Raw genomic sequence first — 19269 nt, 5'->3', positions numbered from 1 at the left:
AAATGAAAACATAGTGAAAATAAGGATATAATAATATACGATTGCATGAGCTTGTGCAAAATAATCATAATAAAGCAACTGATGATTGGAGAAAAAAAAAGAAAGAGTGAGAAAAAGAGCATTCCTGTGGAACAATTAGTATATCACATAACTATCATAAGACATTTTATTATAAAAAGTGAGAGGGAAAGGAGAAAGATGGGGAAAAGGAATAAAGGGAGAAAAAGAGATAGCAAAAGAGAAGAAAAGTAGGAAAGGAAAAGAAAAGAGGAGGAAAGAGGCAATTATGTAGAAGGCAAGTTCGAAGATGAATAAGTAGCAAACGGTAACCATAACATATCAGATTTGATCTTTAAGTGTGTTGAAGAATAAGAAATTAAGGCAATTCTGTGTTCACTACAAATGAGATTCCACCAATGCAAAACAGACAATTTAGAATGATCTTTCCAATAAGTTAATATGACCTTAAAGACGACAGCAATAAACAAATCAAATAAAATAGATTTGGGAAAGACCTGGTCAAAATCTGGAGGCTTGGGCCCCCATTAGGATGGCGGGCGGACTTTGCCCACCCGCCATCCTCGTGCAAAACGGGACCGCCCGCCATAGGAGCGGCGGTCCCGCCTTGAGCATTAGGATGCGCCCGCCACACAGGCGGGCGCATCCTGTACTTTTACCATTGCGGCAGGCGGTGCAGGAAGCGCCGCCCGCTGCAATGGTAAAAATGCACTCTGTGCATTTCAAAGCACAACATGACAGGCACCGCGCGGCTTTGAAATGCGGGGGTACCATAGGTACCCCCCATGTGCTCCCTCCACCCCCGGACTCCCAGGTGGCCTGCAACAGGCCCCCGCAGGGAGTCTCCGCATGCCTTTCCGTGGCGGCATGTCAGGAAGGACATCCTAATATGGCTGGCGGTGTCTCATAGACACCGCCACCATATTAATTCATTTCTGCCCCGGCCGAACGGCGACCAGGGAGGAAAAGCGGCGAACGGTCTTTCCGTCCTCCGCGGTCCCCCCCCCTGCCATTCTAAAATGGCGGGGGGGATTCTGGATATGATGATGATGATGAAAGGCTTTATTTCGATATAAAAGATATCATAAAAGCAGATACAACAATTATATAAAAACAACTGCATTATATTTACACCGATAAAATCGGATTAACCAAAACAGATAAAACAAGCATTAAATAGACACAGAAAGTCTATTCAGACGAATTTTCCATGCCCATTTTAGAAACTTGGACACACAACATGTAACCAGGGTACAGGTATCAGATTTTAAAATACGGAGCGCCTCTCTGTACTGCCGGGTACCTAACTGCCTGCACAGGGGTTTGAGCCATCACCGCCTAGGCCGTGCATATGCGGGATATTCAAAGAAAATATGAGCGACCGACTCTACACATGATGGGCAGGTCGCACAGGAGGAGGAGCGGGGGTAGGCGAGATTCCAACGGGTGGTAAAATCACCTACAGGTAGCGTCCCTACTCTAAATTTAAAATACAGAGCTCTGTCAATAGGATTGGAAATAATATCAAGGTAGGGTTCGTAGGCCACCACTTCCTTCATCTTTAGAAATTCCTCCGTGGATTTACAATGTTTTACATCAAGGGAATTCTTACAGAGTACCCAGCTCCAATAGAGTTTCTTTAGAGCTGCCCTGGGGGAAGCGGTCCTTGCTTCCCACGCATCCCCAAGCCCCAAAGCTCCTAGCAGATGTTTCACGTCCCTCAGCCACTTAATCTTGGACCAGCCCTCCACAGCCATGACCTCTGCTAATGCCTCTGCATATGGGGCTAGCTCGGGCACTCGCCACAGTCGGGCCCAGAGCAGCAAGGGGCGAATTTGGGCTTCGTCCTTGATCAATCTACAACCCATATCCATTAATACAGGTACTGAAGGGGTGCTCTGGGGGAGAGCCAACAGGTCTTTCAGGAATTTGGTCTCTGATCTAGCTAAAACTTCCAGGTTGCAATTGCCCCACAGTTCCGCCCCATACAAAGCAGCACTAACCCCTCTAGCTTGATAAATCTCAAGGGCTGGGGCCATAGGCTTGGTTGTAGAGGAGCGTTGCTCCTTCAGGAGGGCGCCACCCACCCTTTTATGGGTAAAAAGCATCTTTTGGATGTGTGAGTTCCAATGCATTGAGTCTGTCGGACGGATGCCTAAACAATCAAATTCAGACACCCTCTCCAGAGTCACAGAATTCAACACCGGGGGGCGGCCCATTTTTTGGGGTGGGTTTAGGACCAGGAACTTTCTTTTGTTAGTGTTAATTAACAGGCCCCTTTGGGACCAGAACTCCTGATAGCTGTTGAGGAGACTCTGCAGACCCACAGGAGTCTTGGAGATGAGGAGGGTGTCGTCGGCAAAAAGCAAGGTGGGGATTCGCTTGCCCGCCGTCTGCAGGATGTTTTAGCAGATGCTCCACCACTCCGTTCACATAAAGAGAGAACAGAGTGGGGGCAAGCACGCATCCCTGGCGGACGCCTCTTTCTACTGGGATCCTGTCAGTTTTTTCGCCATTCTTGCCCCACCGAACCTGCGCGTAGTTGTCAGTATGTAACCTGACCAGGAGGAACAAGATGTACGAAGGCAACCCCATCTCAGACAGGACTCTCCATAACCCCTCACGTGGTACTAGGTCAAAGGCAGTCTTCAGGTCTATGAAGGCCAAGTAAAGACTACCCTTGCCCAGCACCACCACCTTCCAGTATAGAAGAACCAGTCTGAAGGCCTGTTCAATGGTCCCTGTGCCGGAGCGAAAACCGGCCTGAAGATCTGATAGAATATGATTTTCGTCTATCCACTGGAGGACCCTTCCCAGTAGAACTTTCCCCGCTACCTTTTGAGATGAATCAATTAGGCTTATAGGCCTGTAGTTTGCAGGGTCGTCCCGGCTCCCCTTTTTAAATATCGGGACGACCTCCGCCCCATTCCAAGACTCTGGAACAGGTGCACCATTATTGATGGCGTTTAGCAGAGATGAAACCAGCTTCCCCCACTCCTTCCTGTTCACGCGCATCATGTCGCCCGGTATTCCATTGGGCCCAGCTGCTTTTAGGGGCACCAGCAACTTGATTACGCTTTCAACTTCTCTTGGAGTAAAGGGATCACCCAATGAGTCTCCCGAGAGGTCGGCTAACAAGGAGGATCTGTAAGTAGTCGCTTGGGAGGCCCCCTCCTTGGAAGTATAAAGGGACTGAAAGTGATTATACCATGCATGGGCAGGAATATTACACGTTATAAGGGAACAGTCAGGTCTCTCCCTTGCCCTTACCAAGTTCCAAAAGCCTCTAGCATCTCTGCCTTTGCTTGCTGCCATTAGGTCATTCCAGTACCTATCCTCCCATTCCTTCTTAGCTTCATTGATGGTCAGGTTCTAGTCCTTTCTGGCCAACCTAATCTCCACCGGGGATTTGCTTTTAACAGCTGAAATTAGGGCCGATTTTGTCACCCTACACTTCTTGGTATACCAATTAGATTGTTTCTTGGGTCTATTAGCTTCACCCACTGTGAGAGGCCTGCTTGGGAGTTGGAGAAGATTGCCCAAAGACTTGATTAGCTTACAGAAGAGGCCCGACACCTCAGTGGACAGGAAAGCTGCTAGAAGAGCCTCCATGGCTAACAATCTCTCCCCATCCATAGCTATTTTGCTCCATCTCAGCCACCTCCCACAGTTAGAAGGACGTACCTCCAAGCTTGGAACCGATTTCAGCAACAAATGTGCTCCACTCTCCTCACCCCACAGGGGGAGCAGGGCCAAATAAAGAGGGTTATGGTCGCTATCGGCTGAGGTAAGGACTACCATGTCATTGACATAAGGCCAGAGTTTAAAGTCAAGGAGGATGTAATCTATCCTTGACGTATAGTTAGGCCTATTGTAAGTGTGGGCTCCGGAAATGTCTGAGGACGTCCTCCCATTCACTGCCCTCAAACCAAATTCTAGGGACAGGGAATTAAGTTGCACGGCCCGCTGTGACCACCTCCGGATAGGCTGCATAGTTAAAATAGGAACGCCTCTCCTCACGTATTCGTCGGCAGTATCCAAGATGTCCTCCGACGCCAGGGGCTCAAAGGTACAATTGAGATCCCCGGCGACCAGGACATGGGATCTATCATGGCACTGCCTAAGAAGATCTTCCAAACCTGCCACAGTGGGGGACAGAGACCCTCCTTTCGTGCCCCTAGCAAAGATGTCAATAATGTTTAGGGTAAGCCCTCTCCTAGGCCCCCTAAGTGAGATCATGAGGAGGTCAGGGGAGTTGGTTTCGTGCTGCTGGATTTGACACCCAAGCTTGACATCAACCCAGATAAGGAGACCGCTGGAGGGGCGTCCCCTCCCTGTGGAGGGGGGAACTGCTGGTTTAAAGAATGTAGCATATCCCACCTTATGGCAAGGCTCCTTACACCATGTTTCTTGAAATATGCAGATTGAATGAGCCTCCACTAAGGAATTCCAGTTGGGTAAATCCAGTTTCCTTGTAATGTCCGCCACATTCCAACTAAGGATCTTAAGGGCAGGGGCTACCAGGACCGGTACCCGATCCAACTGCTGCCTGGGGCTAGGAGTTAAAATAGAAGGAGAGCCATCAGTCTCAGACTGTGGTGGTAGGTTATGACTAGTTATCACACAATCACTTGTAACACGGAACACTGATGGAGCTGTAAGTGGAGGAGCGCAAGGCAGTGGCGCACTTGGTAGGACGGTTTAGCCCCAGTAGCGACATTATGTCTGTCCCTGGTCAATCCCTTAGGTCTACATTGTGCCGAGCCACCCCCTCCAGTAACTCCGTCCTTGAGGGGGCAAGTCTGTACGAGACCGGTGGTAGAACCTTTCACCTGAATTGGAACACCTTCACAAACCAGGAGTTAGGCGACTCCCTCAAGGCACAGAAGGGGCTCGAACCTGTTGAATAGTGGAGGAAAGTATGGGAAGTGAGACATCCTATCGGGAGAAGGGCATCTATTACGGATACTCCTCCACTGTTCGGAGATGTGGGCGGGGGATCACTGCGTCTTTGGGGATAGAAATATGAGAGTCCCAAGGTTTGAACATCACCCACTCTTCCAAATCTAGGGTCTCTACGAATAAAATCTACCACCCATGGGTCCCTAAAATTGATAATGACACAGTCACCTTCCAAGTCTTTGGGACAGTTACCCACCCAGCTGGCTCTTCTGACGTTTAGGATCTCAGTTTTAGATTGGGGGGAAAGAGCTCTATTCTTATGTAACCATAACTTTGTTTTTTAGCTCCCTAGATGTTTCGGTTTTCCCATCCCCAATTTTTGAGACTCCAGTCAAAATGATGGTATGGGGGCAGACTACGGTGGAAGGTTTTTTTTTTTTTTTTTTGGTAGACCTTTATTGCACATTATGAATAAACACAGCGGAGTGCCTACAACCCACTGGCAGGGCCGGCCGCAATCAGTGCACTATACAGTCACAGTGGATCTCAGTAACACACATCTTTGTTACAATTGCAGTCCCAGACTGAGCTCCTGTAGGCACCATATATGTTCCAATTGCATTGGTCGGAGCACACGATGATGGCGGCCGTATAGTCCTCATGTGATCTCAGTCTCATTTTCTGATCTTGTAGAACAAAGTCAACCGACTAACAATCCCAACTCCCCCCCACCCCTCCCACTCCTGGTCTTAGTGAGCCTTACTATTTGGACATACACATCGCTCAAGTGTTAGCTGTTGCAGGAAACGGCACAGTGTGCGTGGCCATCGTAGGTAACGTAACGCAATTCTTACATCGTATACTCGGATCACAGCTGGGTAGCAGAAGGCAGTCTGGTCTGGTCAACCTCTCATAGCAAATGTCCAGGACACATGAAGCACAACAGCACGAGCACATTTCACAACGCAGCCATCTCCACCGCTTTCGAACAACATTCAATCCGATACATGATCATGTTCCGGTAAGTCAGCAGTCGTATTCCTTTCGCTATCTGAATCCTCTAGAGACAAGACACACAGCGTAAATGGAGCCCATATGTCTCGCGGGCGAGACCTCTCCGGCAGACCCTCATAATAACAGTGCAGTTGGTCTCTGCAGTAAACCATATCCTTCAGCCATAGTTGCACGTCTGGTGCCCTCCTTCCCCCCCATCCCATAGCGACTCTCCTCTTGGCTAATTGGAGCGCCAGTACCACTAGTCATCGTGATTGTGCTGCCACCCCAGAGGCTATACCCAACAGGCAGAGACGCACATCAAGTTTAACCTCAACTGAAGTCATAACCGTCAGACACTCAGTTACCGCCCTCCAAAAGGCATACACTCGCGGGCACCCCCAGGCCAGATGTATAAAGTCAGCATCATCCTCACTGCATCTCACGCACCGTGCAGCAGTACGAAGCCCATACCTCACTAGTTGAATCGGTGTGTAGTACCACTGATGCAGAAATTTATAATGTAAGAGACGGAAGTTTCCATTTATCACATATCCTCCCGTCATGTTGCAACACTCATGCCATTCGTCATCACTAAGAGGGTCAGGAAGACTTCTATCCCACCGCGCTCTTGCCAGGTCCGCCCCCCCTCCCTCATCCTCCTGCGCAGCCTTGTACAGTTTAGAGACCAATTTAGCCCTGTCTTTAGCTGTGTAGAGTAACTGTAATGCCCCGAGTGTCGGCGGCTCCTCTGGGTATGTTGGATACAAATCCTTTATCGCAGCCCGCAGTCGGGCATAAATAAAAGTAGGCATGCACGTGTTAGTCGATCCAGCCGTCATGGCCTGCAAGGAGAGAAACGACGCCCCGGGAAAAAGGTCCCCCATGGAGTGCAATCCGGCTTCCCTCAAAACTTGTAACCCTCCAATCTCACCAGATACTGAAATATCAGAGTGGTAGAGTAACGGCATAGCCGGTGCATATAACGGCAGGCGGGCCGCCCGTCGACCAAGGTGTTCCCAAGCTGTCGCCGTAATCCGCACTGTGTCTATCTCTCCCTTCTCAAAAACCGAGTGTTCGTTAACTACCATGGCCCTCAGCGGATACGGCAGAACCGCACTCGCCTCAAGTGCCACATGCGGGGTGTATGGCGGAGCATTCAACCAATAACTCGCAAAATGCGCCTGTGCGCAGAGATAATACAGCCTCATGTCCGGCAGGGCGAACCCCCCCAGTGCATACGGTTTGGTCAGCACCTCCCAAGTCACTCTTGGTTTCTTGCCAGCCCATGTGAGAGTTATCAGGAGCGATCTGATCCTTGCAAAGAAATGCGACTTCAACAGAATAGGAATATTAATGAAAAGGTAGAGAAATTTTGGTAACACCACCATTTTAATTAAGGATATTCGGTCCGCTAGAGTCAACGGGAGACGAGTCCAGCGCGCTACTTGATCTTCTAGTTTAGATACGGCAACACCATAGTTGGCCCGGATAACCTCCTGGCAGTCCCTGTGCACCCAGACCCCCAGATACCGAACTGACTCTGTTGCCCATTCCAGGGGGAATTCCAGCTGGGTCTGGCGGGTTGCCTCTGTGAGCGGCACGATCACAGATTTGTCCCAATTTATAGTGAGACCGGAGTGTCGACCAAACTTAATAAATTCGCGTAAAATGTTCTCCAGGTGGAGAGCCGGTTCCCTAACATACAGGACCATGTCATCCGCGTACATTGACACCGCCAGAGATCTAAGCGGGAATTTCAATGCAGCTTCAGCATACCGTTGCCGCAAAATACAGGCCAGGGGTTCCATCATGATGGCAAACAGTAACGGAGACAGAGGGCATCCCTGTCTCGTTCCCCTCTGTATCGGGAACGAGGAAGATACGTGGCCGTTGACCCTGACTCTTGCCGTGGGTGCAGTATATAAGAGGGCGATGAGTGACGTGAAGAAGAACGGCACCCCCATCCGGTGCAGTACAGCCATCATGTACTTCCATGCCACCGAATCGAAGGCCTTAGCCGCGTCCAGCATGACCGCGGCTGCAGGCAGTTCTGGTTTAAGCAGGTGCAGTACGGCAAAGAGTGTCCTTAAATTATGTGTAGTGGATCTGAGTGGTATGAAACCCGATTGGTCCGGTAAGACCATGACAGGCAGCAGTAACCGCAACCGTGAGGCCAGGACTTTTGCAATTATCTTTACATCAGTGTTCATAAGTGAAAGGGGGCGATACGAGTCACACTTATCAGGCGGTTTTCCCGGTTTAGGTAGTGCCACCAGCAGTGCCTCCCTCATGGTTGCCGGCAATTGTCCGCAGTCAAACGCTTCCTCCAACACCTGTGCCAGCTGCGGGATCAGTAAATCTGCATATGTTTTATAGAATTCAGAGGGCAAGCCATCCGTACCAGCCGCCTTACCACTAGGGAGGGCTGCTATTGCATCCCTGAATTCGGCCTCAGTGACGTGATGCATAAGGAATTCCTGCTGCCCCCTAGATAGCCACACCAAGGCTACATCTTCCAAATATTGATTCACTTCCTCCTCATCAGCTGTGTCCCTATGTGCATAGAGTTGCTCATAATGTTTGGAGAAGCAGGCCAGTATACCCTCTGTGCTAGTAACCACGTTCCCCTGATCCTCAATCTCCTGCACTGTGCAGTGGCGTGCCCATGGCTCCCTGATCCGATCCGCCAGGCCCTTTCCTGGTCTACCCCCTTCGCCGTAATACCTAGCTGTGGCTTTTTTGGAGAGGAATTTTACCTCCTGCTCTGCCAGATCGTTATATTCGTCCACCTTCGTTCGAATGTCAGCAAGGACCGTGCCATCCACCCCCTCCTCTAGTTGCCGCTCCAGAATCAGTAACTCTCTTTCTAACCTGGTCATGGAGCCCCTAATGGACGTGAGTACCCCCGACCTCAGCCCAATGCACGCACCCCTCACTGTCACCTTGAAGGCCTCCCAGACCGTACCCATTTTTCTACAGATCCCACGTTGTTCACAAAAAACTCCTCAATTATCTGCCTCAGTCTCTCAGACAACACCTGATCCGTAAGCACCCCAGAGGAAAGCCGCCAGGTGAAAGGAGTGGGGACATGCGATGGGAGCTGCAGCACCAGTGTGACGGGCGCATGATCAGAGATAGTACGAGGTAAATGGTCAGCACTCAACACCCAACCACTGATATCTCGTGTCGTTAGCCAGTAGTCCAATCGCGACCATGTATCATGTGCTGAGGTGTAGCAGGTGCCCTCTCGCTTAGTCGGGTTACGTAGTCTCCATACATCCAGCAGTCGCAACCCATCCATACCCTCGCACACCGCATCCACTGCCTTCTTACGCACAGGAGGTCTGTCTTGTTTCCTATCTAGGTCCGAATCCAGAGTGACGTTCCAATCCCCCCCACAAATGATAGCCGAAGGTGCAAGTAAATAGAGCTTGTTCCAGAGAGTCACATAAAAATCAGGGTCATCCACATTTGGCCCATAAACATTGAGCAGAGTTATCAGTGTGCCGCATAATTTACCCTGTACTATGATGTATCTGCCATTTAGGTCAATGTCTTCATGCATAATTTCAAATGGAACATTTCTCTTTATCAGGATCATCACCCCTCTTGCATAGGAAGAGTATTTCGTAGCCAGTCTCACCCCCGCCCATTGTTTGCCCACCTTTTCGGCCGCCTTACCCTGAAGGTGCGTTTCCTGAAGGAATGCCACCTGTACGCCATGTCTATTCAGAAAGGCAAGCATTTGTCTAGTCTTTTGCGGCCTATTGAGTCCCCGCACATTCCAAGTAATGCATTTAATCTTACCCCCCCTCTCCATAACACCAATCCCACAATCCACCCTCAATGCAATAGGCTTTCCCCGACTTCCATCTCAGAGGCCCATCCACAGCCACCATCAGCTCATAAATGACATGAGACCCTCCACTACGGAGACCGAGCCAGTACCAGAAATTCCAAGCACAGTCTAACAGCAACACAGATCTCACTTCCCTGACCAGGAAAAATAACAGTCCCCCAACATCCCCCAGAAACCCAACCCCCATCCCTCCACCCACTTCAGCGTACCCAATGTGCCAAAGCAATCCCATTGTCCCCCCTTCCCCAAACCCCAACAATACCAACAACTGCGTGTGGGGATCTCCCGTCCTGGGGGGCGTAGTGGCACTCCACTCACGCCAGGTATTGACGAGAGCGTAGACCTAACATTTAGAACCACATCCCCATACCTGCAACCCTATTCCGTGAATAAAACAGTAACAGACAATCGAGTAAACCTCAGCACAATGTTAGATTTGCTCCAGCCCAGGTTCACAGCAAATAGATCAGAACTCATAGGCAAAGGGGCACCGCATGCGCACCGTAGCACGTGTACACAGCGCACAACCCCAGCGGTCCTCAGCCCGGCCTAGCACTGCTCACACAGGTGAAATGACCTATAAAGGGTCAGTGCCGCACTGTCCACAGAGTCCCCATCAGTTAGCATGCCCCTCCATCCACAATGTACATATTCGCTGACCAGGGCAAAGCAGACCCCAGTGGATCCCGAGGCCTAGAAGCTATAACAGCCCGAGCAACAGTGGAGGTGGCATATCGCAGTGATTCGCAGCAATTCCCCCTCCACAGTCAACTGCACATTTTCAGATCAGGCGGCCTCTTCCTGCCCGCCATCGTCGACGTCCCGACGGTCCCTCGGCCCTTTAGCTCTTCTTTTCAGGTTTTTGGCGTAGTCCATGGCCGCCTTTGGGGAGGAAAATATCTTATTGTCCGCAGGGGGTCCGATCCGCAGGCGTGCCGGGTAAAGCATGGCATACGCTACGTCCTCAGTTCGCAGCATCTGCTTCACCGCAGCAAATTCTTTACGAGCCGTCTGCACCGCCATGGTGAAGTCAGGATAGAACTCGAGTTTGTTGCCCTGGTATTCGATAGTCCCCTTTTCCCTCGCAAGCCGAAGAATGGTATCTCGGTCCCTATAGTTTAGTATCCTGGCTACTATCGGCCGCGGTGGTGCTCCAGGCGGAGGCCGTTTGGCTAGAGAGCGATGGGCCCGCTCCACTATAAAGATTCTGGACAGTTGATCAGTCCCGAATATATCAATAATCATGCGTTCCATGAAGTCTTCCATACGACCCACATTTGTGGATTCCGGCAGGCCCGTGACCCTTACATTGTTCCTTCTGGACCTCCCTTCCAACTCCTCGTTTTTGGCCTGTATGACCGCCAACACCCTCTCCATACTGAACACTTTAGAAGAGACTGTGGCCAGCCCATCTTCCGTGGCAGAAACTCTCTGTTCTACCTCCCCCATGCGTTCGTTTTGGCGGTCGAATTGTGTCGCCATTTGATCGAGGCGGTGGTTGACAGACTCCATGGTGCCTTCAATTGATTGTAAGGTCTTTTGCATGGCCACTAGGGTGGATTCCAAGTTTGGGGCGCCCCCCACAGCCCCCCCCCCTGATCAGGGTCAGCAGGCGCCTGGGAAGATGAGTGCGCAGTCTTTTTATTTGCTTCAAACGTTATTTTTGGCTGATTCCTGTCTGGCCTGCCCATGGTGGCGGTTATTTCAGCCCAAGAAGAGTTGCCAATCAGTTATGCAGCTATTTCAGGCTATGCTCTCAGGTCGGGTCCAGAACACTGCCCAGTGCTATTTCCAGCCTCTTTCCGTGCACTTCAGTATAGCGCTGGTAGGCCAACCGCCCTCCGTTTAAGAAAGCAGAAGCGCACCTCGTCGCAATTTCAGGCTCTCCACAGCTTTATGTGCCACAACCAGCACGATTTCCGACGGATTTGAACATAACCCCACTATCGTGTGTACAGTCTGTGGCTACGTTGTATGAAGCTCCCATCTAAGGCCAAGGTCTTCCGATCTGGCTGTTTGCCCCTTGAAATGGCGGACGTGCTTCAGGTCACCAGTCCCTCAGTGCAGCTCAGGGCTCCAGCGGTTCCGCATTACTCGGGACGCTTTACCGCCTCAGCCCAGGGCGATTAGAACACTCCTCAGGGTCGCAGCTCTGCCATCTCTGCGCACCGTAGCCCCTTCGCCCTGCCCCCGCCAGCCCTAGCTCGCGCGGCGCGGCCCAACCATGCCCGGCGCCACCTCCGCAGCCCCGGGCTTGCGTAGCGCCCCGCCCCACTCACCAACGCCGGCAGGCCGGGTCCAGGCCGCTCGCCGCTCCGCTGATACTCCGGTGTCTCTCCGCTGTCGTGCACCGCCTCCGTCGCACCTCCGCAGTCCGCCGACTCCACGCCTCCGGGACAGCTCACGCAGGAGGCAGCGGAGTCCTCAGGTCGGGCGGCAGCGGGTCGTCTCCTCCACGAGGTCACCAGACCGCACTAGCGTGATCGCGGTCCAGAGCGTCCCGGCCCCCAGGGCCTCACCGAGTCACCTCAGGCGCCAGAAAAAAGCGTCGCATCTGACCCCCGATGACAGTGGGGTTCTCTCGGCGTCTTTGCAGGGTGCAGGCATGAGATATGTAAGGATAAATGGGCAAATATTACTAGGTCTCGACAGAGCCTCACGCAAGTGCGGCCATCTTGTCCGGCGCCCTCTAGCGTCCCCCACAGTGGAAGGTTAACACAGGGCAGCGTCTGTTTAGCACAATCGTTGCTCTGTGCGCCCCTCCCTGAGGATTGTCCATCATCGTCAGGTACACGGGAGAGTGACTGAACTCTCGGGGTAGACCTTCCCTTAGAGGCCCTCCTTTGGCAGACGTTGAGGGGTTTTTGCCATCGGAGGATCTCTCTGTTTGTGGGCGTTTTGGAGGTATAGGTAAGGGATTGTTAGTAGCAATCTGAGCCGTCCTTAGTGGGACACTAGCCCTTTTTTCCTTGCTGCTGGTGGGACTCTTCTCTTTGTTGTCAGGAACTTTTGCCAATTTACCCAGCATGATCGTGTTGGCTTTAGTCAAATTCTCTAATTGGTCTAGTTTGGTGTTGATTAGCCTTGTACGTTCTAATAGGGGTAACATCAGGGCTTTGATAAGAAATTCAATTTTACCCAAAAGCTGATCTTCTGGACCAAGGGTGGGGAGTAAGCTATGAGAGTCTGTCGGGCCCCAGTGAGGTTTTGTGCTGGAATAGGATCAGTGAGAGATAAAACTCTATTATCATTTGTTTTTGAGATCTTTGCTGTCCCCCCTTGATGCGTAATGGCCCCTCTTTTCCTTTTGCCAGATTTGGAATCAGACGGGCCAAATGCAATTGGGGGTAGTGGAGCGGGGCTAGGTGGATTAGATAGAATACCAGGGCTATCAGATGAACAATTAGTGGGTGAACATAATATAGAATCTATAACAAAGCTACCGCCCTCAGCCTCCGGGGCAGTGGACGCCAGGTCTTTGTTTAGGTAGTTGTTATCAGTCCTATCTACAATGCTTGGGAGTGGGGGAGAGATGACTTGGCCGATTTTGCCCAGAGACGAGCGTTTACCTGAAACAAGATCAATAGATAGGCGTTTCTCGACAAAGGCAATTTCCTTTTCGAGAATGCCTGTAGCCCGCTTAAAAAAGTGGCCGAAAGTTCCGGTTACTACCCCACCCTTTGTTGACACTTGTACTATTCTTTCCTTCCCGGAACGTAAAGACATACTTTCTGCAGGATACTATAATGTCAAACAAAAAGTTACCACTAGGTGGATGGACAGAGGAATTCAGATTTGTCCCGAACCCCCTGTGGTGCTAAATAAGCTCGCCTCAGGTCGTAGTTCAGATGAAAGAGAGGGGGCCCAGCCCAGCCTCATCCGGCCCCGAACGGCCACAAACGGTCCCGCCCTTGTCCCGTGCTTCTCCCGCGCGCGTCCCGCGATGCGCGTTGCTGTGCTGGGATTTGTACCACCTGTGGAGGGCGTCACGGGGAGGTACCTTCTAGCCCAGGTGGATTATGGGCGTTGTTGTCGTTTCCTCCCTCTTGGTCCGCGGTCCCCCCAGCTACGAGCGGAGATGTGGCAGAGTCAGCAGAGTCAGCAGATGAAGGGTAGGAGCGTGATTCTGCTCGTAACCTCCAAAGTCCAATAATCTATCCTCCAAATGCGGGCAGAGTACAGCAGAGTGCAGGAATGCAGGTTTTCCTGCGATGCGCGTTGCTGTGCTGGGATTTGTACCACCTGTGGAGGGCGTGACGGGGAGGTACCTTCTAGCCCAGGTGGATTATGGGCGTTGTTGTTGTTTCCTCCCTCTTGGTCCGCGGTCCCCCCAGCTACGAGCGTTTCCCGCGAAGCGGGAAACGCGAGATGTGGCAGAGTCAGAGTCAGCAGATGAAAGGTAGGAGCGTGATTCTGCTTGTGACCTCCAAAGTCCAATATTCTATCCTCCAAATGCGGGCAGAGTACAGCAGAGTGCAGGAATGCAGGTTGTCTGGATATGATGTCGGGCAGACTGCCTCCGCCAGGCCGGCGGTGGCAACATCATAATGGGCCCCATGGTGCCTAAAAATGTATTATGGATATTAAAAGGAATATTACATGAAAAAAATCAATACACATTTTGACCAAATATGTCTCCAAAAAGAATTAACTTTAGGACAATGGAAAAGTATATGTATTAATGAGCCTTCCACAAGAAGGCATGACCAACAAGAGGCTGAAATTGAGTGATTAAATTTATGAAGGAGAGAACTAGTAAGAACAACTCTATTATAAATAAAATATAGCGATTGTGTTATGTTGGCAGAGTTGGAGGTTTTAAATAGTTTCTGCCATAGTTTGTCCCATTGAGAAATAGACAGAGTTTGGGATAAATCGTGTTCCCATTCAAGTTCAACCTTAGACTTACTACGAGGACAGGATACAGTAGATAAGATTTTATATATAAATGAGGCACTGGGTACAACGTCAGAAGAAATATCAAAAAAAGAAGTATCAGGTGAAAGTGAGAGTGGAAAAGGTTGAAAATTGAACTTCTGTAGAGAGTTTTGGAGAGATGTACCTAGAGCAGTATATTGTTGAATACATGAATCGGGTAGGTTATAATTCTCTTGCAAATTATGGAAAGGCAAAATCACATCATTTGCAAACAGTTGATAAACATACAAAATACCCTTTTCTTTCCAATGTTTGTAATAAAAGGATTTGTGACGAAATCTGATGTGTCTATTAAACCATAATGAGGAAGCCAGAAAGGATTGATAATCATCAAGAGGATAGCAAATTGGTAACTTTACGTTTCAGGGCATTAAAATTATGGGACAGTGTGTCACGGATAGTATTGGAAAACCAAATTCCTAGATATTTAATTATTTGGAGGCACCATGTAAAATTAGTAGACTCAAACATATGTTGATAACATGAATCATTTAATGGCAAAATCTCTGTTTTGGAGAAGTTTAATTTGTATCCAGAAACTTGAGAAAATGAGGAAATTTCTTGTACAAAAATTTGGGAGAGAGGATACAGGGTCAGACATATAAATAAAAATATCATCGGCATATGCAGATAATTTGATATGATAGGATTTGAGCTTAAAACCAGAAATCTGCAAATTATTCCTGATTCGTTGAAGAAAAGGTTCCAGACATAATAGAAAGAGTAAAGAGGACAACCTTGGCATGTGCCTCTTTGCAGGCAAAAATATGGCGAATAGAGACCATTAACAAATACACATGCTTTCGGATCTGTATACAACAATCTAACATATGAAATAAACTTGAGACCAAAACCAAACCAATGCAAAGTATGTAACATAAACTCCCAATTAATCCGGTCAAAAGCTTTTTCTGTATCTAATGATAGAGCTGCTAAGGGGGAAGGGTATTTTTTGCTGAGAGTGAGAATATTAGAAAACATTCTAGCATTATCAGAGGCCAAACAACCTTTAACAAAACCAGACTGATCTAGATTAATAAGAGTAGGGATACATTCTCAAATCTGGTGGCTAAAATTTTAGCGAAAACTTTACAATCATAATTGATTAGAGATATAGGGCGAAATTTCTTACATAGGGAAGAATCTTTTTTTGGTTTGGGAATAACTATAATAAGTGCTTCTAAAAAAGACCCAGAAGCTTTACAATTGGATAGAAAGGAATAAAAAAGTTCCAATAATTTAGGGGCAAAAATAGAAGAAAAAGGGGAAAATAATTCTACTGAAAAACCATCAGGACCAGGGGCTTTGGACCTTTTCAAAGACTTAAGAGCAACAATGATTTCCTGAAGAGAGATATCTTCCTCAATAGAGGAAAAGATATCGGGAAGGGTAGCAGGTTTGGGAATGTTTTGGAAAAAAGAAGCGAAATCCCCCTCAGTTGGGTTATTTGTTTTTGTATATAGGTTATTATAATATGACTGAAAAGTACTAATAATGTCAGAGTCAGAGGATAGAAGTCGATTGTCTATTTCTGAACGGATAGGGCCAATATTTTTTTATTCAGATGTAATTTTTAAATAGTTTGCCAACATCCTCCCAGCTTTATTTTAACCCCCATGGTATTTTGATTTAATTTTAAGAAGGACGTTGCATGTATCTACAGTGGCAATTTTATATAACGTAGATTTTGCTTTAATTAGTTCTTGTAACAATGTGGGAGATTTAGATGAGAAGTAACTATGTTCCAAAGTTTTGATAAAACTAAGCATGTCTTTATATTCTTTACTCAACAATTTGTTCTTCTTAGATGAATAAGCAATAGCAAAGGCTCTGAATGATGCTTTAAAAGCATCCCAATTGTTGTGTATTGAGGTATCAAGAGAGTTGTTGAGTTCAAAAAATTCTTTAATAAATGAGGTCACTTCTGAAATAAAGGTACGGTCAGATAAAAGGTAATTATTAAAACGCCAGCGACCTTGTTTGTGAGAAGAAAGGGATGTATCAATATGGGAAGAAACAGGAGCATGGTCAGAAATAAAAATAGAACCAATGTCAGAGGATTGGAAACAAGGCAACAATGATTTGTAAATTAAAATATAATCAATACGAGAGCGTGTGTGGTGAACAGGAGAGAAAAAGGTAAATTCAGAGGCATCAGGGTTACATGTTTTCCAAGAGTCAAACAGGGAACGGGAGGAAATGGCTGATTGGAATGATTTATTGGGTCTTGTCAGGTTTAAATTTATAATGTGATACTCTATCAGAGAAGGGATCTAGCCAATTATTAAAATCACCACCAATTATCACATTAGGGTTAGAGATAGACGTCAATTTCAATTTGAGAGAATGCCAAAATTCAGGGTCTGGTTTCACAGGTCCATAGACATTGAAAAAAGTAATAAGTGTTTTGTTAATGGTGGCGTCCACTATCACCCAACAACCATTAGAATCACTGTCAGATGATACAATTTGAGCTTGAATGGATTTGTGAAATAATATGGCAACACCACCATGACGATCAATAGCTGGTGAAAAAACAATTTGATTAACCCAATGGCGCTTAAGTTTTAGAGATTGAACATCATTACAGTGGGTTTCCTGCGAAAAAAGCAGCTTAAGCATTAGGTTTAGCTAGGTGAGACAATACCTTTTGACATTTGATAGGATGACCTAGACCACGTACATTCCACGAGACAACATTAACCATGGAGTTGGATTAGGGAATATGGAAGGAAACAGGAACACAAGACTGCATATTCAGCAAAAAGAAAACTGTGGGACAAATAAGAAAGACAAGAAAAACACCAATTATCTCGTGATGAAAAGAGAATCATATAAAAAACAAGACATGTAAAGAACAACAAAACCGCCAATAAAAAACAAATATAGAGGAAAGGGAAAAATAAAGAGGGAAAAGGATAGGAAGATAGAGAGAGGAAATAGGTAGACAGATCAAGGAGGAAAATCCAGATCTGAAGAAAGCGAGAAATATAAGTTTAGAGAAGCATGGTGACAGCAAAGTACACGGACATCCATAAGAGAATAATAATTGAAAAAAAGAACCTCAAGAAGAAAAAAAAATACCCAGCAACTAGAAAAATATTATGCAATACATAAATAATGGAGATAAGATAACAACCCTGAAAAGGAACAGTGGATTATACAGTCAGCAGACAATGAAATGATCCTGGAAGAAAAGAAACATTGGTTATTAGTTTCCATGCCATGAGATGAAATGGTATCGAGGAAAAGCTTCAGTTTGTAGGATCATCAAAGGAACGTGACCGACCATCATGCATGATTTTACAAAGGCAGGGATGCAGAATTCCATACTTGATGTTGAGTTGCCTCATTTGTGGGCGTAGGGCAAGAAACTCTTTGCAGCGGGCATTGCTAGCATTGGAAACGTCCTGGGAGATAAAGATGATGTGGCCTGACCAAGTTAGATGACGTTTAAGTCTCATTGCCCTAAGACATGCATAAGTTCTGTAAATTCCCAAAAAACATTATGATGCCAGGCGGCTTGTTAAATGTGGAATGGAGACGGCCCAAGCGATGTGCCCTTTGAATGTTGAGAGGAGATGACGTAGCTTGAAGATCCAGTAATTCTGGGAGAAACTTCTGTAAAAATGCAACCAAGTCAGTCCCTTCAATATTTTCCGGAATACCAAAAAGGCGTAGGCTGTTTCTTCGATTACGATTTTCAAGATCCTCAGTGTGAAGTTTTAATTTGTGAATTTCTAGTTCAAGTAGTGGAATTTTCACAGAAACATCCTGGATATCGCTAACTCTTTGATCCAAATCCAGTACCTTACCCTCCATGACAAGTCATCTTTCCTCAATCTGTTTTAGTTTTTCATTCGTAGTAGTCATAAAAGGCTGCAGACCACAAACCTCATCCAATATAGAGTCCAAAACCGAATTCTGTGAGGAGAGGATAGGAGAGGGTGGGTCATTCTTATGCCTTTTCGGTTTGGTACCAGTGGAGGAGGATCTTGCTGAGTGAAAATCATTAACCATAGTGAACACTGGAGATAAAACAAGGGAGCTTCTAAGGCAATAGATAGAAGACAGCTGGAAATTACTAACTCCGGTAAAGAGGTTGTTAAAGCAAAAGAAGCGTGAAATAAGGGCTAGAAGCTCACATTATCACATAGCAATAGCAATATCAATACCACCTGAGGAGCGGGCTAAGTAAAAGCTGCATGAAGGGCGGGCAGGGCTCTCTAAATTCAAATAGCGGAACAAAACTTTCCCTTCCATCAAAACAAGGGGGCTCGGTCACAGGAGAGTGGGTAACCCCAAAGAAAAAGAGGAAATCCAATTGAGAGGCTCAAACATTAAATCTTAAGATTACCCCCTCTCTGAAAACTTTCTTAAAGGTAGCCCCTAAAACACTGCTATTAAAGAACCCCCACTGTAGGCCTCCCCGAGATTAGCTTGCAAAGAGAGGCAGATACAGTTAGTAGTAATAGGTTTCAGGTCTTGGCAGGGCTCTCGGACTATTTGGAATCTCAGTATTTTATCTCTGGAAGATTGGAGGCTCAACCTGCACA

At 47.6% G+C, this 19269-nt stretch overlaps 1 protein-coding gene across 2 annotated transcripts in view; it reads left to right on the top strand.

The window, feature by feature from the left end:
• The window catches only part of AOAH (acyloxyacyl hydrolase), a 973359-nt gene that overhangs the window by 190547 nt on the left and 763543 nt on the right, over positions 1-19269 (top strand). The window lies entirely within an intron of this gene.

This window comes from Lissotriton vulgaris, chromosome 4_1, assembly GCF_964263255.1.
Source record: "Lissotriton vulgaris chromosome 4_1, aLisVul1.2, whole genome shotgun sequence".
Lineage (NCBI taxonomy): Eukaryota > Metazoa > Chordata > Amphibia > Caudata > Salamandridae > Lissotriton > Lissotriton vulgaris.
The sequence above is the reverse complement of the archived record's forward strand: the minus strand, read 5'-3'. Positions and strand labels throughout refer to the sequence as shown.